The sequence below is a fragment of the Schistocerca piceifrons genome, chromosome 4, assembly GCF_021461385.2.
Source record: "Schistocerca piceifrons isolate TAMUIC-IGC-003096 chromosome 4, iqSchPice1.1, whole genome shotgun sequence".
Classification (NCBI taxonomy): domain Eukaryota; kingdom Metazoa; phylum Arthropoda; class Insecta; order Orthoptera; family Acrididae; genus Schistocerca; species Schistocerca piceifrons.
This window is the reverse complement of record NC_060141.1, coordinates 767006710-767033402: the sequence shown is the minus strand read 5'-3', so window position 1 is coordinate 767033402 and position 26693 is coordinate 767006710.

Sequence of the window (26693 nt, the reverse complement as noted above, 5' to 3'; positions counted from 1 at the left end):
GGTAGAGACCCAGCATGAAAATGGACAGAGAATAGAGGACAGTACAACAGACGATGCAGTATCGCGAGAAATAGGACACATAACGCACCATAACGGGGATAATGTACGCCAAGGCACAGAAAACCTAGGTCAGCATACGACAGAGGAGCAGGAAAGTAGAGAGACAGGCGATGAGGATTCTAACTTGCGTCTTGAAGAAATACGTAGAACCCATAGTACAAGTAATCAGAGCTCCCTCACTACAGAGTACAAGGAATGCGAGCAGAAACGTGTCACAGCACAGTTCAATGCAATCGGTTGCGAACCAACACTTGGGCGAAAACACAGAGCGTAGGACGTCGGAAGAAAACGCAATAGGACCCACCAATCTGGCAGAATTATTACAATTAATGACGGAAACCATGACAAGACAAAATAAAGAAATTGCGAAACAAATTAAAATTCAGAATGCAGAAATGACGAAACAGAATGCAGAAACGACGAAACAAATTGCAGAAACCACGAGACAAATGCGTGAGATTAAAGAATAAAACAAAAAAAATCAGTTACACCTAAGTCATATTGAAGACGAGGCAAAAGAATCTCGAGAAGTGATAGGAAACTTAATAACAGGTCACAATAAATTGAGAACAGACATTGACAAGGTACAAGCGGACATACAAACATTGCGTAATGACACTCAGGACGAGATCAAAACATTATGTAACAATACCCAGGGAGAAGTCAAGAAACTAGAGAAACGGATAAACGTAATTACTAGACAAGCAGCCGGTACAGCGCGTAAAGTTGTTGAAAACAGTGTGTTACACAAACGTATCACAAAAGCAACGCTGAAAAGATATGATAACCGCATAGTCAAAATAGAAGAGCAAACGAAGCGACAATTTCAGAAATTGCCAACAGAGTTGTTGCAAACCATTGAAGAGCGTAGTGAACAGGATCGAACAAGCACAGAGTCTGCAACCACATCCATATCTGTAACAGCACCGGAAAAACAAGCAATTAATGAAGATATTACCCATTTGCGATTCCAATCACAGGCGGAAAGTAACATACGTGACAATGGAAAGCCAGGTCGCGAAGAGTACAGCGCAATGCATTCAGCTACACGTTCACAACCGATGGAATAAAATTATTGCGTACCACTCCAACGATACTACGCAAGGGCAGGCGAAAGTTACAGTGGACAACATCCAATGGATCTACCACAACCGGAAAAAACGACGGGAGAAATGATCAGAAATAAAAGTGGCAAAGAATTGCGAATTTCATATGGAACTATGACGAAGTACGACAACGATCATTTCCTCACAGTCAGAAAATTTCAACACTTTCGAGAAGGAAACTCATTACATCCACGAACTTTTATTGATCAATTCCGAGTAGGATTACCAGAACACTGGACGCTAGCACACAAATTAGACTTTATATGTGCACACATGTCAGGAACAGTCGCAGAAACCATGCAGAATGTTGCAGCGACATGCCGATCGTACGAAGATTTCAGAGAGAAGTTTCTCTCACGATATTGGTCCAGCGAAGCACAGAACAGAGTGAAGTACGAATTATTACAGAACCCATATTTTGAAAATTCAGGAGAGAAGAGTCCCGTGAAATTTTTCGAATTAATGGCAAGGAAAAATCAATGCTTAGATGTACCATACAGTGACGGAGAGTTGATTAAATTATGCGCGATGAAGCTTCCATTGAAATACCAGCAATGATTAGTAGGTCGCGGAGGCAATGACGTCGAAGCATTTAAAGGTATTCTAAGGGAACTAGAGTTCATATTTTCGGAAGATGACGCAAGAAAAAGACGAAGCGCACGTGAAAACGAAAGCAAAAGGCAGTGGAATCCACAAGACACAGTACGAAGAAAAAATAATTACGAACCATGTGATAACTTCGCACCAAGAAACGACAACAGATTTCAACAAAGAACCGGTTATGGATTTAGAATAGAATATGGCAATAACTATAATTCACCCAGGAACGGCAACAACGATTACAGAGGGAATAACGACAACCGGAACGGGTACTGGAGAACCAATAGACCGAAAAATTGTCAACAAAGAAACCACTATCAACAAGCTGAACAAGAAAAGAGAATAAAGATAGAAGAGGTGGAGGTAAGACCACCAAACTCCGATAAACGTTCGAATTGACAGCTAAGCGCCCATGCCAAAGAGAATGACGCACCGACGCAGGACAATTGCAGCACCTTGAACAGAGAAGTAGAAATCTTACCACGAGAAGAGAAGAAGGAAGCAACAAATCCGCAGGGACCAGATGAAAACGAAGACAATAAAATAACAATATCGTGTTTGGACGAAATTAATTGGGGGAATACTGACGAGGAAGATGAATTACCAGAGGCATGCCCAAAGAATGTAGGAGGAAAGGACGAAGTAATCAGTATTGCAGAGCTATTTGAGATGGAAACCAGGGAAAGCGAATTCAATGAGGATAATGCGCAGTCGACAGAAGTTGAAAATAAGTTACGAGTGGGCACACAACCCAACGTATATAATGAAGGAAGTTATAAGCGATAATTAGAGCATTTAGATGCGATTACGTGGAAGTAGCGATGAAGAAGGAGAAGATAGACGAGGATGAAGAAAAAGTAGAGGATGTTGAAGAAAGCGTAAATGAAGGAAGAAACAGAGAAGAGGAAATAAAAGAGAGAGAAGTAGCAGTCGAAGCTTATCCTACAGAAAGTTCGAATTCACAAGGGAAATTCCCAAAAAGACTCATGTATGATTCAGTGGAGGATTCGTTGATGCAAGAAGAAGAAGAACAGAACCAACCCTTTCAAATTCAACCAATTGTGAAGGCCATGGTAAAGCATATCCCAGTCAATATTGTAATTGATAGCGGAAGTGAACTGACTGCGATCTCAGAAAATTTATTCAGGCAGTGTAATGCCAATGAGGAATTGCCAGTTCTGAAAACACGTAAGATTAATGTAAGAGGTTCTATTAGAAACAATGCTGCGGAAGTTACGAGACAAACAAGGTTAACTCTTTCGTGCCATGGTCAAAAGATCGAAGCCAACTTCGTGATTATACCTAAACTAACTGTAGATTTGATTACAGGTGCAGATTTTTTAAATGAGAGACGAGCGATAATAGATATGGGGAAAGGTAGCGTAACATTCGGGAATGTCACACTTCTCTTTTAGCAAAAGCTAAAATTAGAAGAAATACCAGTTATAAACAAACAATTAAGAATGACCCGAGACAAATAGGATGAAGAATTAGAATGGTATGCACAAAAGGAGGAATCGCCTCAACTCATTTAGAAGTCCATAAAGAAATCGACGAAAAATTGCAAGAAGTTCAAGGTATTTCGGAACACAGTAAAAGAAAATTAGAGGGTATTTTACGAGATAAAGCAGAGGTATTTTTACCTAAGATTGGCAGTATTAAACACTTTCAGTACAAGTTTGAAGTAAAAGAGCACAAACCAATTAGAGTGCCACTCTATACAATTCCATTAAGCTACAGGAATAAAGTATTCCAGGCGATATCTAAAATGTTAGATGACGATATTATTGAACCAGCTACCTCCACACACAACAGCCCGCTCCATATTGTACAAAAACGAGATGGGAGCATCAGGTTAGAGCTTGATTCCAGGCAGATCAACACAATCATAATCACTGAGACAGATCGCCCAGAAAAATTACGGGAATTGATACAAAACTTCCACAGTGCTAAGATATTTTCATCAATTGATCTACGGAGTAGTTTCTGGAAAATAGCATTGGCCCCAGAATGTAGAAAATTTACAGCGTTTATCGTATTCGGTAGATGTTACCAGTTTAAACGATTGCCATTTGGTTTAAACATATCATCAGCAGCGTTTATTAGGGGATTTAATACTATACTCAGTCCAGAAATTTTACAAAAAATTACTTGTTATGTTGATGATGTGATTATAGCAGAACCCTCTTGGGAACATCACAACGATACATTAAATCAGTTTTTACAGATCAGGAAAGAGCATGGGGTCACAGTAAATATAACAAAATCCAAATTTGGAAGGCGAGAGGTCAAATTTCTAGGACACATAATTTCAGAGAAAGGGATAATGCCCGACCCAGAAAAACTAACGGCAATCAAAGAATTCTGTACTCCATATAATAAGAAAACTCTCAGAGGATCTAGGTCTCACCGGATTCTATAAAAAATTTATTTGGATCGACTCCCTCGCAACACCACGCCTATGTGCATTGACTGGAAAAAACACGCCATGCGTATGGGATCAACAAGCCAATGAAGAATTTTTAAAAGTGAAAAACGCACTAACAACAGCACCGATTTTGGCACATCCTGATCTAAGACAAAATTTTTGTATGGCCACTGATAGCGCGAAAACAGGTTTAGGAGTTGTTTTATTCCAAGAATACGACAGGCAGGGCTAAGATCATATAGAACAATTGCATTTGCCAGTCGGGTACTCACAAAAAGCGAGAAAAACTATTCAGTCACAGAGCTGGAAGCATTGGCCATTGTATGGGGCTTCCAACGTTTTCGATACTTCCTATTCGGAAGAAAAACAAAAGTATACACTGACCACAAAGCATTAGAATTTCTGTTATCCGCCAAACTAACTCATGGGAGGTTAGCCAGATGGATGTTAATACTACAAGAATTTGACTTCACTATTACACACATACCAGGACCAGCGAATGTATTAGCAGATGCTTTATCACGATGTCCACAGGGTGCATCCAATAACATAGGTTTGGAAGCAGCAGAAGACCAGTTTACAATTTACTATATGAAACAAGTACCTTTCGAAAACTACATTACGACAGCATTGAAAAACATAAGCAAAGAACAGGACAAGGATCCCGAAATACTAGGAATCAAACACAAGTGGAGAAGTAAGGATATTCCAGACATTCGACAGCACTATCTCGTAAAAAACAATGTTTTATTTTTTAGACGAAATGTTGCAACGAATGAATGGTTAATTTATATCCCAGATGAACTAATTAATAAGTACATATGGTATACACATTTAAGTAATGGCCACTTTGGACCAAAGAAATGCTTTTTAAAAATAAAACAAACAAGCCATTTTCCTAATAAGGAAAGACGAATTAGAACAGTATTAGTCAAATGCAAAAAATGTATGAGGGCTAAACACGTCAATTTCCAAACCAAACCACCTATGTTTCCAATAATCCCTAAAAGGTTAAAACAAATAGCTGCAACAGATCTGATGGGCCCCCCCCCCCCCCCACGCACAAAAAATGGATATATTTTCATATTTGTCGTTTTGGAACTTACTTCTAAATATGTTACCTTGACACCATTAAAACGGGCAACAGGTCCTACTATAAGTAAAGCATTTAGACAAGATTTTCTCAGACAAGTAGGTCGAGTGGAACGAATAATTTCGGATAATGGCCCACAATACAAATCGGTGCAATGGCAGAACACGTTAAAACAACACAAAATAAAACCCATCTACATATCTAAGTACAAACCTAGCGCAAATCCAGCAGGACGATCTATGAAGGACATAGGAACTTTATGCCGATTATATGCAAGCAAAAGACACAACACTTGGGATACATACATTAAAGATTTTCAAGAAGTAATACCTGAAATGCCGCATAGCACAACACTACTACCTCCAGTTACTGTACTTAAAAATATTGAACCACCAAACATAACCAGACAAAATGTTAGATTTCCTATTGTACCACGTAGACAGCACAAACAAGTCGTAGCAACAGCACTCTCCAACATCAGAAAGGCAGCCATTAAAACAAAAGAAAGAGGAGATAGAACAGCAATTAAAAGAACATTCTCAGTGGGCCAGAAAGTATTTGTAAAAACACACCATCTCTCCAGCAAACAGAAACACAAAATACATAAGTTTTACGCTGCATGCAAAGGACCTGTCATAATTAGCCGAATTGCTCATGATAATGCTGTGGAACTAATGAACCCAAAAACAGGGAAAACCTTAGGACTTCGCCATGTGAGCCATATCAAAAAGTTTGAAGATTACTTTTATTACTGGTAAATAATCAGCACAATATTTCAAGATTATGTTGCAGATAAGATCGTCAGGAGAAAGAAGAATGAAGAGAGAGGAAGGTGGGAAAAAGTAAGTAGTTTCAATAATAACACCAATAGTACCATAGATTAAGGTGAAGGGATAAAGCATAGATAGTCTAACAGCATGAAATACTAAAATGCTATACACCACAACACTACACAAAAATAAAAAACGAATTTGATGTTTCTTGTATAAGTTAAGACTCAAAATATCTTAGAATTGTAACATGGAAAGGGCGCCGAAATTTGTAAAGCTTTTTAAAAAGGTGTAAAACAATGTAGGTACTAGACATATGTTAGATGATTATAAGTAAAACTTTTTGTAAGAACCATTGTAAAAACTCCAGCAAAGACCAGATGCAACAACCCACAAGTTGCAACGCGAGAAGTATCAAGAAAGAAAAGGGCGTAATTAGCAAGACACGATTCCTACAAGGCAGAAGCATCGAGAGAAGGGACAGGACAGTGAGACCAACAGAGGGCCCTTGTAGAGTGGGCAATAAATTTGCCCGCTAGGCAGAACCCTGCTGGGACGGAACACGGACCCACACAGTAGCGGAGCCCTGCAGAGACGCGACGGGACGCTGAACGCCGAACGCCGGAAGGGTCTCCGGGCGCCCCCACTCAGCGGAGCGAGCAAAAAACGGCCTGACCAGAAGACCGCTTGGGCAAGTCACCACTGGCAAAAAATATGTGTAAAAGTCACACTACCACTATTAAACAGCATGCTGATGCACGAAACTGAAGAAAACGTACACAAAGTAGAAATGACATGTCCAAACCATTTATCAAACTGTTACTAGGAGGAGAACTTCAAAGCGTTTAGTTATCAATAAATATTTCCATATCCTGCCCAGAGAAGAACCAAGAATCAAGTAAGAAGCAGAGAAAAAGCGGGAAGAACAGAAGTTGAAGATTCGCAAGATTGAGACCAAGAAAGAAGATGGGTGAAGAATAGATGACATACCTTCCCAAATCCCTATCCTATTGTAAACTAGTCGTCTGTGAAGTATTACAACGAAAAACGACCGCTTTCAATGACACGTAACGATGACTTTTACGCATACAAATCCAGTAAACCACGAGATTCTGCACTCACAGCTCCATTCCATTATGGGATCTCCACAACAGCAACACACACTTGCAAAGCCAACAAGGAACGACGAATGAAGTTGTACATCAAATACTTGCCCACATCCATCTCGCTCAAGTCCATCACCTTCATCCAAAAACATTTGCCAACCTCATGCTTAAACATTCATCGGATTGTGTGAATGTGTGAAATCAAATTATGTGATGTAGGAATTGTGCAAAAGAAATGTGTGAAAAACTAAATAAGCACACCAGACAGCTAATAAACTACAAAATAACAGTCATTGACTATGGACTTAAATAAAAAATAGACTATCGATAAAAATAAGTCATTAGTTTTGAAATGGACAGTATATAAAGAACAAAAGTAAGGCATAATAAACACTAAAACTATATGCCACTTATTTTCTCCTCATAACAAATCAAAGAATAACTACATTTTACTTATTTTCTCCTTATAAAAACAAAGAATAAAAAATTATCTTGTTGGATGTTTTCCCTTTTTTTAACATTTGTACCATCTATTAGGATAATATCTCAATACTTGTGTATGTATAGTTCTTTGTCAAAGCAATTCTTGGAAATAATTCTTATTTGTTTGTGTAACAATGTTGAAATGAGTGTCTGGAAACAAAAACATTTTACTTGTACATGATATTTAGAAAATGTGTTAGGAATAGATTTTACATAATTACCACATTTATAAAAAAAAATATATTTCTAAGAAAATCGATGTGAGAGACTCCTCACTTTCGATAACAAACTTCTTAAAAAACAAACTTCACACTTAAATAAAGAAAGAAAATAATTAAAAATTAATAATAGCATAAAAATATTCTTCTCTTGTCATTTTTAAGAATAATGTAGAAGAATACAAAAATATAAATTAGTAATACAAACTAGCACAGAACCAGAATAACGTGGCTGAACAGTAGGCAACAAAATTTAGATAAAGCAACAATTTTTGACTGACTTAGACATCGATTCAATCTTTGCCTAACTTCAGTGCAAAAATTAAGTTCGAAGGGTTGTGATGTGTAAGGTGTCAGGCAAATCCAACACCTTCCATGAAAACCCTGACATGATAAGCAAATCCAGTAGTATGTCACATAGCTCCGAATAAATCATGACATTAATTTAACCAAAGTAATACGAGTAACGAGTGAGCAAATGGAATACCACAGACTAACACAAGAATGCCTAAATGCATGCCATACCTTCCCACCGTGAGACAGATGCAGTTCCGAGGGGAGAAACGAGAACAGAAGCCGAGAACAGAACCGTGTTAAGCGTGAAGCCCCTACGATAAGGGACGGACACCTGCGTCGCCAGCTAACCGCTACGACCACACCACCTGCAAGTTTCTAGCGTGAGACTTTTTCGCGTCTCTGTTACGTTAAGACCACCCTCCAGCCCATGTTAAAAGCTAGAGCCCTCCAGAAGAACAGTGTAGATCTTACGATAACACAAAAAGGGTTACACCACCCGCAAGTTTTAGTGTGAGACTTTTTCGCGTCTCTGTTACGTTAAGACCACCCCCCATCCCATGTTAAAAGATAGAGCCCCCCAGAAGAACAATATAGATCTTACGATAACGCTAAAAGGACCACACCAGCTGCAAGTTTTAGCGTGAGACTTTTTCGCTTCTCTGTTACGTTGCAAACTTTAAAAACATTGCCCCACCACGAAAAGTATAACGCTTCTCATTGGATGGACAGAATTTTTGTAGGCGGAGCTTAAGGTTAACATTGAGACCCTGATTGGTCAGATGAAAACACAGCCAGATAGTTTTTTTTAAACCACCTTCGATAAATTGTAGTAAGGAGAAGTTAGGGGAGAGCTGCTGGGGAGTTGCTTCCGAGAGGGCGAGCTGGACGGAGCTGCGCCGGCTGTCGCCCCCTGACGAACACCGACAAGGTAATGAACGCACGCGATGCCGCATTTTTGAGCGCATAAGGCTTCACTCAGAACTGCAGAAGTCTCATCTGTTACATCTCCTTTACGTAATACTAGTGTCGATCGTCAATTAAAGCTCATGGTGTTCACATTTGCCACTTGAAGTAAAAACCTGAAACTCGACGATTTTTCTGTTATATAGTTATTGAGAAGCCACATCAGCCACTGTAATTTACGACAAGTTAAATAAGTAATTAGATATATTTGAGGGTCACTGTAGACAATTTTGATAGTTTTCTCTCTTGTGAAACTTAATTTAAACCTACATTATAGATGTGATGTGGCATAGGTCATCCTTCGATCCATTGTAGAACTTGGAAACCCATTCAGGGAATATTCGTTCACATTTTTGTTGATCGCAGAAGGTTTTTATCATCCCGTATTAAAACATTTCCTTTTATCAATAGTGCAATTTATAAACGATGTTTTGTGGGTAGAATAAAATTTCCAATGGTAAACGTAGCTGCTTTTTCGGCGTTATTTTACCAGCTAACTAAAAATAGGAAAGCCTTGAACCCCTTCCACTAAATTTAGTTAGTATTAAGATTCCTTTACAGGGAGTGCAGCGGAGCTGACGCTGAAATCATTAAGTATTTGGTTATATCATCGCTAGTCTCACTGAACTCTTCTGAATTCTACATGTCATGTGTGGTCTGACGTCTCCTTACCAGCAACAGGTCCCAGGTTCAAACTAGTCAATTCCCTAAAAAACACACTCAGAGCGTCGTTGCGCGAAAGTGGTAGGGAGACACGATATAGAACAAACAGACACCACGCAGGACGTTTAGACTGTATAGAATGTGCCATTTAATCTCCTCTAATATGTTAACATGGCATGAATAATGAAGGCTCAATGTGACTTGACGTACAACCAGAAAAGTTTTTAAAGATCTGAAGATGACAGTCTTAACTGACGAAACAAGTCAGTAAAACACAGTTTTGAACGCTGTCTTGCCGATAAGAAATTTCTTTTATGTACATACAGATCGCCCCTCCTCATTTCTCATTATGAAAAACTTCAATCATACAGTTACTATTATCAATGGCAGACTCTTACTGGCGTTTCAAAAGGTGTTCTCACATCCTGACGAAGACATGTCACAATATTTCTTTTTCGCTAACCATGTTCTAGCATGTTAACATCACTCTTTGCTTGAAACTCTCGTCTTCTATTTCTTTTTCTTTTGCTCTCTCTGTACCTGCCTAAATATCTCAGCTACAGTTTTCTCTTTTTATCTTTATCTCTATAACCTTCGTTTTCCAAGACTCCGAACATGGTACGTAATTCATTCTGTCGTACCTCCGTATTCTTTACCCCTACCTGACCAGTGGGACGTATGTGTCCCACATACAAATTTATTTCCCTGAATTCACAGGGACTTGAAAAGTCTAACATCTGTGTTGTGCTGCGATCTAGCGTTGAATGTTTGAACTGTCTGAAGCTGACAGGCTCATTGTTTCACTTGTGCATTGAGTGCCCTGTGTTTTGTCGGTTTTTTGCAATGTTTTCCTCGTTTGCTATAAATAAACTCAGAAAAGATATTTATTGTCTTTTTTACATTTTTCTGCAAATATGCAGATATGTTCACATATTTAGGGATAAAACACTTTTAAATTCGTTCAGTGGTTTTGCCTTATGGTCAGTGTGTGTAGAGAAGTTCTACTGATGCCTTTTGTACATATTTATGTCTAAATTTTTACATTTATTTTCAGTGTTGTGCTCTTACAAAAAAAATGGTTCAAATGGCTCTGAGCACTATGGGACTTAACATCTACGGTCATCAGTCCCCTAGAACTTAGAACTACTTAAACCTAACTAACCTATGGACAGCACACAACACCCAGTCATCACGAGGCAGAGAAAATCCCAGAACCCGCCGGGAATCGAACCCGGAAACCCGGGCGTGGGAAGCGAGAACGCATCCGCACGACCACGAGCCGCGGACGGTGATCTTACATTATGTCTATTGATTTGATATGGAACGGATAGCTTCACGGGCTCCTGGTCTGTGTTTTGTGATGAATGCTTGCCTTCCCTTTCTCCTTATATTTCTCCCAGTTGAAAGCTGCCTTACAAGGGCAAGGTGAAAAGAGAGTTCATCATATTTTCCTCCATTGTTACAGTTCCACGTGATAAAACTGTTTACTATCGTAATGCCCGTAAGAATAAATTCAGGGAACCACTTATTCCTCCTTGAGTCCAGCGGGACATATACGTCCCACTTAAAATAATTGTAAAACTATAAGCAGCAATCGACGCTACAGAAATACTGACGGACTCATTTTATCTATTCCAAAAGCAGAAAATCAAGTTTTACAGTAATATGCGATATTTTCATTAATTCAATCCCGAAACATTATAACTTTGGCGCAATTAAGCTTTTTAGCTTTGTGTCTGTTTTCAGCCTACACCTTACAGTGTGAAAATGATTCGGGTAATTTAGGACCTAAACTGGCAGCTAACATCAATATGAAGCGATTCTCGTACCAGAAACAGAGACGTTAACGGACCCAAAAGAGTCACGCTTAACTGAGAGACAGCAACCATTACAGTGTCTCGCCCCTGCCGCCTCAGCTCCTAACTCCCTTTCCACTCAACCAGTCCTCGTCTGGCTGTGACATACTATGGCAACCAACATACTGAGTCCGCTTTGACCTGACGCCCACGTGGCGCCGTTAATTCGCGGCACTCCACTCTATTTGTGTGGCACCATGGTACTCTTTAATATTAATTTAAAAAGTTCATATTTTTAATCACTTAATGTTGTTAACGTGCACTCTGTCCTGTGCTTTCATTATGCGGTGCAGAGCACGTGGAAGTACGCTCTCTGCTAAAAATATAAATTTTTATTGAGTCTATAGAGAGCTGTGAAATTTATTTCATTTTTTGTGGTAATAGGTACCTCTAGTTGCTAGCTCCTTTACTGTTTAATCTTCCGTGTTGGGGAAGAACCGAGGTGCAGAGCACTGAATTTCAGTCGTGGTCTAGACTGACTGAACCGTAATTTATTTTCAAAGAATATTCTTAAGAATTTATTTTATTTACTAGCGATTCATCAAGAACATTAACACATTTAATTACACTATGTAAGCATGGAAGTAGTTGCCAGGGAGTAACTGATGAAATCATAACCAAATTCCTTTTAACAAATGGAAATTTTATTCACTTTAATAGTGCCTAAAAGAATTTTTTTAAAGAAAAGGATTTAAAATTATAATCAGAAAGCACCTCTAAATATCAAAGTTACAATCTATTCAGAGGTAGAAAGAAACAAGTTTTGACTGTATGAGCTTTCAGGCAGAGAACCTTGCCGCTCCCTTTTGACACGGCCGTAGTTACGACCGCTCACAACAGCCTCTGAAAGACTACACTGGTGCAAATTTGCAACACACCAGATTACTTTAAACTAAGAGTTTTAATAATTTACGCAAGCACACAAACTATACACTCCTCACAGGAGGGAGGGAAATGGTACAAAACACTAACAATTAAAATATTAACCTTGCCAACGAAGGTGCAACTTGATTTTAACTTCTAAGAAAAGTCTTACGATGAAAGGGTGGCAACTTTATGTACTAAAATGATCATTTAAATAAAAGCTCATGAAATGCAATCTTATATAAAATTCTGCTAGGTTGGCCAAACAATAGTTAAGATGCTCTACAGTACACAGATACCGCCTCTCAAGATCATAGGCAATTATATCAAAGTTTCCAAAGATCAAAACATATTTCAGGTATTAGGCCGTTGCACTCCAAGCAATAAATTCGTTAACACACCAAATCCGACAAACATGACAGAGGCAGCTACTAACGTACGGTGGATTGATAGGGAGATTACCGAACAACCCGAACCACAGGTTGCTGTAACCCGCCCCTACTCCACTAGGGAAAAAACGGACCACCCAATTTATAAACAACCACCTTCCCGTGGGTGGGCAAACGGCGAAGAATGGTGGGACGACCCCAAAGCAAAACGGCTGGTGACCTTACCAAGAAAACAAGTAGAATTCAACAAGAGTAAATCAAACAACATATCATCGATAATAAACTGAGATTTCTCGATAAGACTTGGCGCAGCACCCCCAAATCGCTCTCCCGAACCGTCCGCTGCCAGCCGCTTGAACGGACGCAGGAAGGCGCGCCGATCTCCCGTCTCACGGCGTCGCAGCTTGCACCGGCCAGACCAATGTCGTGGGTTGACTCCTGTTGCTCTCGTGTAGAGCGCGAAAACACTACCCCTCGCTATACGCTGCGGCCCACTGGACTCACGTGGCGACGTCACATGCGCCGACGATCAAGACGGACAAGTCATCTTGTGTCTCAATGCGCGACCGACCAACCGATCGATCCAACCGCCAGTGACCATTGCCTGAGCAAACTCGAGCTGACTAGCGGCCTATCGCGCAGACTCAGATGCAGGAATGAAGCCCCGACCCGGAGGCCACTCGCTGGCGGAGTGGAAAGACTCTAATTTTTGCAGCTTTGAACGACAGGTATACTAGCACTCCGAACGACAGACAGACACTAACTGCGTAACAAATGCGGACAAGAGACAGACTACCAAGCTGGGGACGAGACACTGACCCAGACTAAACGACTGGCGAGCTCATAGCGCCCCTTAAATGCACGTGAACAGGCAGCCTTTCCCTTTCCCACGAGAGGGAGACACCAAAGCTGCGATTGCCACAGCGGCGCCATCGCCAGAAACGGAGGGCGACTGCTTCACTTTACGCGCTGCGGCCCGCTCTTCAAAACAGCAGTTTTTACAGCGGCCCACTGACAAATACGGAGGCGCAAAGTGCACTACATAGTATTTGACTAAGTTATCAACTGTCAGTTATTATAAAACCTGTTTTGTAGCCAGTCTCATTCGCAGCTTTAGTGCTATGACTGCTTTCGACGTTTAAGTCGACAGCGTATAGCCAGTTGTACAGTGGATCTTGATCCGTTCACGGACGTCCTCTTCCCTGATCTCCCAGTGCTAGACATGCATTTGCTGGCAAGCTTCGTAGTGCAAGAACCACAATAGGAGACTGGCTGCTTGATCTACACTGAAGAGCCAAAGATGCTGGTACACCTGCCTAACGCTTCAGTCTTTAGCCGAGCGACCGGTACGGTCGCAGGTTCGAATCCTGCCTCGGGCGTGGATGTGTGTGGTGTCCTTAGGTTAGTTAGGTTCAATTAGTTCTAAGTTCTAGGCGACTGATGACCTCAGAAGTTAAGTCGCATAGTGCTCAGAGCCGTTTGAACCACATCTGCCTAATATCGTGTAGGGACCTCGCGGGCATGCAGAAGTGCCGTAACACGATGTGGCGTGGACTCGACTGTTGCCCGAAGTAGTGCTGGAGGAAACTGACACTATGAATCCTGCAGAGCTCTCCATAAATCCATAAGGGTACGAGGGAGTGGAGGTCTCTTCCGAACAGTACGTTACAAGGCATCCCAGATAAGCTCAATAGTGGTCATGTTCGGGAGTTTGGTGGCCAGCGGAAGTGTTCAAACTCTGAATAGCGTCCCTGGAGCCACTCTGTAGCAATTGCGGACATGTGGGGTGTCGCACTGTCCTGCTGGAATTGCCCAAGTCCGTCGGAATGCACAATGGACATGAATGGATACAGGTGACAGCAAAGGATCCTTACGTACATGGAACCAGTCAGAGTCGTATCTAGACGTATCAGGGGTCCCATACACTCCAACTGCACACGCCCCACACCATTACAGAGCCTCCACCAGCTTGGACAGTCCCCTGCTGACATGCAGGGTACATGGATTCATGATTCTCCATACCCGTACACGTCCATCCGCTCGATACAATTTGAAACGAGACTCGTCCGACAAGGCAACATGTTTCCAGTCATCAATAGTCCAATGTCGGTGTTGACGGGCTCCGGCGAGGAGTAATGCTTCGTGTAGTGCAGTCATCAAGGGTACACGAGTGGGCCTTCGGCTCCCATAACGATGATGTTTCGTTGAATGGTTCGCGCGCTGACACTTGTTGACGGCGCAATATTGAAATCTGATGCAATTTGTGAAAGTGTTGCACTTCTGTCACGTCGTCGTCGTTGGCCCCGTTCTTGAAGGATGTTTTATCGGCCGCAGCGATGTCGGAGACTTCATGTTTTGCGAGATTCCTGATATTCATGGTACACTCGTAAAAAGGTCGTACGGGAAAATCCCCACTTCATCGCTACCTCGGAGATGTTGTATCCTATCGCTCTTGCGCCGACTATAACACCACGTTCAAGCTTATATAAATCTAGATAACTTGCTTTGTAGCAGCAGTATCCTATTTAAGAACTGCTCCAGACACTTGTCTTATATAGCCGTTGCCGACCGCAGCGCTGTATTCCGCCTATTTACGTATATCTGTATTTGAATACGCAGGCCTATACCAGTTTCTTTGGCGCCTCCAAGACGTCCAATGACACCCGTTCAGTTAGTTCGTTCATCTGTTCGCTCAGTTCTTTTGGTACAAAGGGTAGCTAACGCTCTGACTGAACACGCTTTTTTTGTTTTTTAGATCTCATTTCGTTCTATATTGCTCGTTGAATTTGTTCGTGGCGGACGTCCGATGACATCCGTTCAGGTTGTTTGTTGATCCGTTCTCTCAGTTTTTTTTTTATTACAGAGGGCAGCTAACCCTCTGACCGAACACGCTGAGCTACCGTGCCGGCCATGCTGAGCTACCGTGACGGCGCCACTGGACTGCAGCCGCTTCGTGGTTAAAGTGGCCAGGCACGGATGTATATATATATTAGACGGCCGAAATCATCTTGCTATTTTTTCAGTAACGCTTGAGAAGTACGCGCTACTGCTTACACATTTTGTTGTCCTCGTGGAGTACTACGAGTGTACGAAGTTTGCAGTAAATCCGCGTTCCAAACGTCGTGGCCTCCCCTTGTTAATCTACTCATTAATAGGTATAATCTTATGTTGAAGGCTTAAAACAATAATTCAAGTATTGTAAACTGTGTCTATTTCTTGAGTGAGCGTAGCTGATTCCGTGCAAATTACGGAGACTATATTTACCAAGTATTTGTGAATGAGAGCCCTTAGCGTCTGCGAACATTCTTTACAAGTAAATTTTAAGCTTTTTGTAAACTGTTTCTCGCCGACTGCGTCCACAAATTAGTGAAAGGGAAAAAATTTACCGGTAACTACAGTTTCGCTTTTCTTGCGATATAACTACACCATCAGACATGATGTTTCAATTTATTGCTTCCTTACTACTAATTCTATCCGCAACAGATTTTGCAGACGGTGTCCACGGCTACCGCTGGATGTACCCGCAAAATTATATCATTGTACGACACATGGTTCATGAGATGTGACTTTATAAACGTACAAATGAATGAAAAACTAGCTGCTTTACACATGGGAATTCGATTCTTGATGCAATAGATGGTGGAGGGGTGTGGACCCAAAGGTACATCACGGACATCCTGCATCCTCATATCTTCACTCTCATGTGACACTATCTTAGTGTCACTTTCCAACAGGACAATGTTCGTCCATACTTGGTTCGTGTGTCTACGAAGTGTCCATGTGATGTTGACGTACTCCCGTGGCCAGCAAGCTCGCTAGGTCTGTCCCCAATAGAACGCATGTGGAACCAGCTAGGTTCAAACTGGTTCAAATGGCTCTGAGCACTATGGGACTTCACTTCTGAGGTCATCAGTCCCCTTGAACTTAGAGCTACTTAAACCTAACTAACCTAAGGACATCACACACATCCATGCCCGAGGCAGGATTCGAACCTGCGACCGTAGCGGTCACGCGGTTCTAGACTGAAGCGCCTAGAGCCCCTCGGCCACACCGGCCGGCGGAACCAACTAGGAGTTGAGGTCTGTCCCAGAGGTATTATACAGCATTTCAATGACCTGTTACAACAGTTGTGGGGTGGCTTGCCATAGGAGAATATTTATTTATTGCCAAATTATAGACCTGTTACCTGATGTTTAAAACAGGTCGTACATCTTACAATTTTCGTTTTTCATCTTTTTACAGTTTTCTTTCCTTTTGTTTTATCTACAAAATTTACAAAGAATGATTCAAAATAAACATAATTTGAGGTTGAAATATAAATAAAATTTTGTTGTTTTTAAGAAGAATATAAAAAGGAGATAGGATAGATGAGAGATATGTTAGTACCATCACCGAGTGTGACTGACGGTGAATACCTCGGAATGGTTTCATCGAGCCGTTGAACGCCAGTCACACACACACACACACAAATGGTTATTAGTAGAGAAATAATGTTTCTTATCCTATTTGTTACTAATCCTATGTATTAACTACATTAGGTGCGCATCCTTGTACAGCATGTGGTGTTTTCTTGGCTAGATTGCCAGCAATTTGCTTGTTTACTGTCACATCTCAGCTTCCTCCTCCTGTTCCTCCTCATTGTCACTATTTTCGCTGTCACTGTGGGTATCGCTGTCTATCCTCTGGAGATTTCTGTTACGCTGCACATAGGCATGTCTGTGATGTCGTGTCCGCATATACTCTTCATGTGTTGTTTTTGAAATACTGTTTGTCAGTGCGTTTAATTGTGCCCATTGTTCTTCGTCTCTTATTGCTGTGTATATATCTATGTCTGTATCTGTGTAATCTAAGTGTAGTGTATGTCTGTTGTTCGTGTATTGCCCGCAGAAAGAGACAGTGTGTTCTGGGGATCCTTCTTCCCCGCATGTGCATGTAGGTGTCTGCCTCAGACTCACGCGGTTTAAGTGCGTGGGATAAGGTCCGTGCCCGGTTAAGAAATGTACCATACCGCGGCTGGGATCGATATGTCTCATTCTCAACCGCTCCCTTATGTCAGGGAGGAAGTCGTGCAGCCTACGTCCCTTATCACTAGGAGAATATGCAACGGATTTGTGACACCTGTCCCAGATGAATCAGTGCATGCATCCCGCCCAGAGGCTGTGCAAAACCATACTGGGGGATACTGCCAAGTTATTTGTAAATTTGAATCGGCGTTGAAATTTAATTTCATTGCCTCCTCCGCATCTGGGTGCTTCATTTTTTTGTCGGTCAGTGCGTACTGACTGAACCGAGTTGACATGTGCATATACCATACTAATTAAATTAGATGAAACGAATTACATGCACCGAGGTAATTTGATCTCTTTCATCGACTGCGATACTTCAACTGGTCATTAATGCGTTTCGAAGAAAGCTCTCGTATCGTGCTTTGCGGGATTAATTAACTGGAGCTGCTACCGACAAAGCCTGTTGCGTCACTGCGAAAACTGTAGTTCTGATCTCCAACAAATGTTAGTAATTATGGGGATAATGTCTAACAGAGAAACCAACTACGTCGACGTGAATCGCACGAAGAAAGACGAGATAGTAAATATAAGTGAAAAGCCCGACATGGAAAGAGACGAATAACTGCAAGAAATTTTACGTAGTAGCCGAAAGCGACTGTTTATACCACGAAAATTTAGGTTTTGACGATACAGTCTATCGAGCAGAGAACAAATGCTCGCAGTTGACTTGATTTACAAAAAGAGCGGAGAATACAAAAAATTATATCTCAGTACCGATTTCAGGAAAAGGAAGACCATTAGGATCTCACAACACAAATACTATAAGTAGCAGAAGAACAAACAGTACGAGCCCGTCAATCTCAAACCTCTGGCGTCGGACACAGGAGCACTGAACGTTGAACCAGACAGCGACCATAGCCGACACATCCCACTGTGGACGACGAACAGTAGGCGGGAATACCACAAGTTCCAAATGTTTAGCACACAGCGTACTCTACAGATTCGGCTTTGTGTGCCCATTCTCAGTTTCATAACGTCAACAGAGGGTCTGAAGGGAAGAAATTCTTGTCTAATAAAGAGGTCATCTGAGCTTCGAGTGCGTAGTTGGAAACAAACTTCTTTCCTGACGTACAAGGACGGATTGAAAAGAAATGATACGGAGTTTTTTATTCTGTTCTCAATTTCTTTTGAGGTATTACATGACATGCGTATTACTCGATCGACTTTTCCGCTTTGCTGACGCCAGATGCAAGCCACTGCCGGTAGAGGACTCCGGATTGTAGAGTGTAACATGGCGGTGTGTAACGTAACTATGTCGGTGTGCGGGAAACAGTGTACTATAATTGAGATTCTAACCGCAGAAAACGTATCTCCAACTGAAACGCATAGAACAATGAAAGATGCGAACGGTGATGATTGTGACAACATCAGTAATGTGCGATAATGTGCAAAGCTAGATTTATTGCTTGTAAGGAAGGAAACGGTACTGCTAACCTCAACCTGTGTAACAGGTGTCGGAGCTGAGGACCGGGTACAGCAACCAACTAGACCAGGGGTGGGCAACATTTCGGCTCTAGTGCCAAAGCGCTCAGCATCGCTACGCATTTCCACCACCGCCACGCTGCGCTGTCCGAGTGCGAGGAGGGGAAGGGGAGAAAACAGGGAACGTGCCGCATTTAAATGGCAGTACAGTCGTACTGCATATCATTTGGTTTCATATTCCATGTTTCTCAACAATTTAGAACACAAACGAAACAAGTTTTCAGTATTAATTAATTATTTTTGACGTCTGAATGAATAATATACAGTACTGGCCATTAAAATTGCTACAACAAGAAGAAGTGCAGATGATGAACGGGTATCCATTGGACAAATATATTATACTAGAACTGACATGTGATTACATTTTCACGCAATTTGGGTGCGTAGATCATGAGAAATCAGTACCCAGAACAATCACCTCTGGCCGTAATAACAGCCTTGATATGCCTGGTCATTGAGTCAAACAGAGCTTGCATGGCGTGTACAGGTACAGCTGCCCATGCAGCTTCAACACGATACCTCAGTTCGTCAAGAGTAGTGACTGGCGTATTGTGACGAGCCAGTTGCTCGGCCACCATTGACCAGACGTTTTCAATCGGTGATAGATCTGGAGAATGTGCTGGCCAGGGCAGCAGTCCAACATTTTCCGTATCAAGAAAGGCCCGTACAGGACCTGCAACATGTGGTCGTGCATTATCCTGCTGAAATGTAGGGTTTCGCAGGGATCGAAAGAAGGGTAGAGCCACGGATCGTAACACATCTGAAATGCAACGTCCACTGTTCAAACTGCCGTCAATGCGAACAATAGGTGACCGAGACGTGTAACCAATGGCACCCTATACCATCACGCCGAGTGATACGCCAGTATGGCGATGACGAATAGACGCTTCCAATGTCCGTTCACCGCGTGTGGCCAAACACGGATGCAACCATCATGATGCTGTAAACAGAACCTGGATTCATCCGAAAAAATGGCATTTTGTCATTCGTGCACCCAGGTTCGTCGTTGAGTACACCATCGCAGTCGCTCCTGTCTGTGATGCAGCGTCAAGGGTAACCGCAGCCGTGCACTTCGAGCTGATAGTCCATGCTGCTGCAAACGCCGTCTAACTGTTCGTGCAAATAGTTGTTGCCTTGCAAACGTCCCCATCTGTTGAGTCAGGGATCGAGACGTGGCCACTCGATCCGTTACAGCCATGCGGATAAGATGCCTTTCATCTCGGCTGCTAGTGATACGAGGCCGTTGGGATCCAGCACGGCGTTCCGTATTACCCTCCTGAACCCACCGATTCCATATTCTGCTAACAGTCATTGGATCTCGACCAACTCGATCAGCAATGTCGCGATACGATAAACCGCAATCGTGATAGACTACAATCCGACCTTTATCAAAGTCGGAAACGTGACGGTACGCATTTCTCCTCCTTACACGAGGCATCATAACAACGTTTCACCAGGCAACGCCGGACAACTGCTGTTTGTGTATGAGAAATCGGTTGGAAACTTTTCTCACGTCAGCCCGTTGTAGGTGTCGCCACCGGCGCCAACCTTGTGTGAATGCTTTGAAAAGCTAATCATTTGCATATCACAGCATCTTCTTCTTGTCGGTTAAATTTCGCATCTGTAGCACGTCATCTTCGTGGTGCAGCAATTTTAATGGCTAGTAGTGTAATATTTATCTGGTACAGACTGTCGACCTACATACAGACGCAGACAGTTTCACAGTGTTTCCGCTAAAGTTGCCACATAAGTATGACTTATTTAGTTTCATAATCGAAAAATGGTGTTCCACACAAATGGAGACTTGGAAAAGCTACCTGAGAAAAGCAATGTGGAAGTCCTGGACAGTTTTAACGTAAAAAGATTTGTAATAAAAACTAGAATTACCTTGCAGGTCAATCAGTTTGCGTCTAATCACGCAAAGGTGCACTTTCAACTGAAATGGCAAACGGTCTCAAAAGAAGCTCGAAAACTGATGTAACACACAGTGTCCTCAAAACCTTTATAAAAATATTGTTGTAATTCTTGCAAAGACGCAACGAATTCTTCAAACCTCGCGCTATCATTAACGCCAGTGAGCCTAGGGAACTGGATAGTCTTTGTCAAACTGTGCACCTTCTACGACGTGATTTTCTTTTTAAATCCTTCCCCATCACATCAGAAAGAAATTACCTTGCAATGTCTTACACTGTGAGCAGTGTGCAGTCAAGTCCACTTTAAATGCGAAGTCTGCAATCGACTCCCGACGTTCTAATTTTCGTTCCGGCACTCCTTTTTCCTTCGTAGATTCAACATGAAACGTCCCCTTAGAAAAATTATGAATGTGCTGGTAAACTTCTACGTTATTTGATTTCCAAACAGCTGAGCAAACCTCAACGTACTCAAACAGTTTTCTCTTTACTTATTCTGATCATCACTAAACTGACACAGAATATTTTTTTTTTTTTTTTTTTTTTTTTTTTTAGCGCTACGCAATCTGTCTTTCAATAATCCCTGCAAAAGAATGGCCCTGACTAACAATAACCTATACCTGTCATGAATCACTTACCTCACATCTCACATAAACCTTCGTTGCTCGAACTACTGAAATACAGCGAGCGCCAATACTGCCAGTTAAATAAAAGATTCTAGCTACTGAGGGCACTAACAAGTGATAGGCATCTAGTTAGCGAATGAAAGATTTTGATAGAGAACAAACAATGTATTCACCATAATAGTGTTCAAACTTCGTCATATATATCCATCTTTACAAATTTCCTTTTTTGGCCGACACACGTCCAGATCGTCCGCTTATAGCAATCTCTCAAAACTCTGGCATCTCACCTATAACTGCCCGAGGCTACGCGCTGTTCACATCCAACCTGCCCAACACTACACAAGCGAATATTCCAACAATGAGTGCAACCAGCCACAGACTGCACACAGGGCAGTCAGTGATTTTCATACAGAGCGCTACGTGGCGTTACCAACATAAAAACCTAGACAGCCTACTTACAAACAACAGCGACAATTAAATCGCAAAATCGTTCCAGGCGTGCCCTTTGGCAAAAAACGCGCTTCGCAGTAAATATGAAGTCTCCATCTTTTGGTCATTGTCGTTGAAAACGGTTGCAGCTGAAAACGAAATAATAGGCGCGACTTCAGATATTTTACTATTCCTACCACCAGTTCCTTCAAGTGCTCCATGCCTGTAAATTTAGCACAGAGTGGTTCGTGATGTAGAGAACAATGAATTTCGTCTGTCGATAGTTGTCATTTTTTTGCTCTTTCGTTGTCATCTAAAAGTTTAAGTTTTTTTGCACGGTACTATAATGTTTCATAGCAAACAAGCAGTACCCGTCATCTATGCGAATTGAGAATTCTCGTCCTTCTCTTCTGTCGTTCCCATTCATTTTAAAGGATTGTGACGAAAGATCGCTAGATTCCCTCTTTTTGCGCAGACACCCACTGGACTTGTAAACGTCCTTCACACCACGAACACATAGCGGGGGATAAACACAGCTGACGTCACGGTTCTGCCGAGAGTTGTGCCGACCGCAGAATGCTGCACCACAGTGCTCAATGAAATTCCGCGTTGTTCCGGGTACTTCCGAGAATGAGCGAGCAAAGCCGTCTGGCAGGCTAGGGTTTTCCCCGTACCCGACGCGCACGCACAGCACGTATGAAGTTTCGCACATCATGGCCGGCCCTGTACTACACTGTGTGAACCGGGTTGATGAACTTATCAGAGAAAATCGTCAGATAACACAGACACAGCTCACAGGTAAGTGTGACATGAAACTTCCTGGCAGATTAAAACTGTGTGCCGGACCGAGACTCGAACTCGGGACCTTGCCTTTCGCGGGCAAGTGCTCTACCACCTGAGCTACCCAAGCACGACTCAAGCTCCGTCCTCACAGCTTCACTTCTGCCAGTATCTCGTCTCCTACCTTCCAAACTTTACAGCCGGCCGCGGTGGTCTAGCGGTTCTAGGCGCTCAGTCCGGAACCGCGCGACTGCTACGGTCGCAGGTTCGAATCCTGCCTCGGGCATGGATGTGTGTGATGTCCTTAGGTTTAAGTAGTTCTAAGTTCTAGGGGACTGATGACCACAGATGTTAAGTCCCATAGTGCTCAGAGCCATTGGAACCATTTTGAACCAAACTTTACAGAAGTTCTCCTGCGAACCTTGCAGAACAAAGGCAAAGGTCCCGAGTTCGAGTGTCGGTCCGGCAGACAGTTTTAATCTGCCAGGAAGTTTCATATCAGCGCACACTCCGCTGCAGAGTGAAAATCTCATTCTGGAAGTGTGACCTATCAGATATCACGAGAGCGTGTAGAGCCCACGATTCCAGACCCACGGTACAGAAAACTGTGTGCGTGGTGGGTGCCTCGAATGCTGACTCCTGGCATGAAACAGACGAGACTGGGCGTCTGTCGACATTTTCTTTTGCGTTTTGAGCTCGAGGGTGATGAGTTACTTAACAACATTGTGACAGGTGATGAAAGCTGGGTTCACCATTTTGACTCCAATAACAAGTGAACATGAGTGGGGTACCGCTACAAAGGATCAACGACGCGAAGAAAGTTCAAGACCAAGCCTTTCAACAGCAGGAAAAGTCATGTTCTTAATGCTCTGGGCTGCTAAAGGAGAGGTACATATTGATTTCATGCCTAAAGCCATCACCATAAACACTGTATGGCACTGCGAGGCCCTCGGAAAACTGATAGCACGGATTCCAGCATCCTCTCCTTCACCATGACAAATCCAAGCCATACACGAACGCTGCGACATCTGCAACAAGCCGACGCCTTGAGTTCACCGTCATCGATCATCCCCTATACGGTCCCAACTTGGCCTCATCTGCATTTTACACTACTGGCCATTAAAATTCCTACACCAGGAAGATGGCGTGCTACAGATGCAAAATTTAACCTACAGGAAGAAGATGCTGTGATATGCAAATGATTAGCTTTTCAGAGCATTCACACAAGGTTGACGCCGGTGGCGACACCTACAACGTGCTGACATAAGGATAGTTTCCAACCGATTTCTCATACACAAACAGCAGTTGACGGGCAGTGCCTGGTGAAACGTTGTCGTGATGCCTCGTGTAAGGTGGAGAAATGCGTACCATCACGTTTCCGACTTTGATAAAGGTCGGATTGTACCCCATCGCGATTGCGGTTTATCGTATCGCGATATTGCTGCTCGCGTTGGTCGAGATCCAATGACTGTTGGAATAATATGAAATCGGTGGGTTCAGAAGGGTAATACGGAACGCCGTGCTGGATCTCAACGGATTCGTATCACTAGCAGTCGAGATAACAGGCATCTTATCCGCAAGGCTGTAACGGATCGTGCAGACACATCTCGATCCCTGAGTCAACAGATGGGGACGTTTGGAAGAGAGAAACCATCTGCACGAACAGTTCGACGACGTTTGCAGCAGCATGGACTATCAGCTCGGACACCATGGCTGCGGTTACCCTTGACGCTGCTTCACCGACAGGAGCGCCTGCGATGGTGTACCCAACGACGAACCTGGGTGCACGAATGGCAATACGCCATTTTTTGGGATGAATCCAGGTTCTGTTTACAGCATCATGATGGTCGCATCCGTGTTTGGCAACATCACGGTGAATGCACATTGGAAGCGTCTATTCGTCATCGCCATACTGGCGTATCACCCGGCGTGATGGTATGGGGTGCCATTGGTTACACGTCTCGGTCACCTCTTATTCGCATTGACAGCACTTTGACCAGCGGACGTTACATTTCAGATGTGTTACGACCCGTGGCTCTACCGTTCATAGTATCCCTGAGAAACCCTACATTTCAGCAGGATAATGCACGACCGCATGTTGCAGGTCCTGTACGGGCCTTTCTAGATACAGAAAATATTCGACTGCTGCACTGGCCAGCACATTATCCAGATCTCTCAATAATTGAAAACGTCTATTCAATGGTGGCCGAGCAACTGGCTCGTTACAATACGCCAGTCACTACTCTTGATGAACTGTGGTATCGTGTTGAAGTTGCATGAGCAGCTGTACCTGTACACGCCATCCAAGCTCTGTTTGACTCAATGCCCAGGCGTATCTAGGGCGTTATTACGGCTAGAGGTGGTTGTTCTGGGCACTGATTTCTCAGGATCTATGCACCCAAATTGGGTGAAAATGTAATCACATGTCAGTTCTAGTATAGTATATTTGTCGAATGAATACCCGTTTATCATCTGCTTTCTTTTTGGTGTAGCAATTTTAATGGCCAGTAGTGTATCTGTACCAAAACTTAGAAAACACCTCCGAGGACTTTACTATAGTAGTGACGAAGTGGTGTAAGCAGAGGCGAGGTTGTGGCTCCGTGAACAAAGTCACACGTTCTACAGTGGCGGTACCAAGAAACTGGTCTCTCATTGGGCAACATGTGTTCGTCGCCAGCGTGTCTATGTAGAGAAATAAATATGTACACACGGAAAATAATACTGTAGAACGTTAATAACGTTTGCTTTATTTAATAATGATTAACAGTGTCACAAAATAATTCGATGGCATTACTTTTCAGCACGCCCTTGTGTTTACATGTCTTCACAGCGTAATGAAAAACGCATTAAATTTCGGGCAGGCACTAGGGCGAATTGCAGTTTAGAATTTTCACTGAAGCACACCCAACGGATAAAAACATTAAAATCTAACTGGACCATCAACATTCAGCTTGCCGGCCGCTGTGGCCGAGCGGTTCTAGGCGCTTCAGCACGGAACCGCGCTGCTGCAACGGTCGCAGGTTCGAATCCTGCCTTGGGCATGGATGTGTGTGGTGTCCTTCGGTTAGTTAGGTTTAAGTAGTTCTAAGTCTAGGGGACTGATGGCCTCAGATGTTAAATCCCATAGTGCTTAGAACCATTTTGAACATTAAGCTTAATATTGGTTTAATTGAGCAATTCGTTTTTATTTTTGCACAACTAGAGTTTAACTTCCAGAATGAGATTTTCACTCTGCAGTGGAGCGTGCGCTGATATGAAACTTCCTGGCAGATTAAAACTGTATTCCGGACCGAGCCTCGAACTCAGGACCTTTGCCTTTCGCTGGCAAGTCCTCTGCCAACTAAGCTACCCAAGCACGACTCACACGCCGTCCTCACAGCTTTACTTCTGCCAGTATCTCGTCTCCTACCTTCCAAACTTAACAGAAGCTCCCCTGTGAAGCTTGCAGAACTAGCACTCCTGAAAGAAAGGATATTGCGCAGACATGGCTTAGCCACAGCCTGG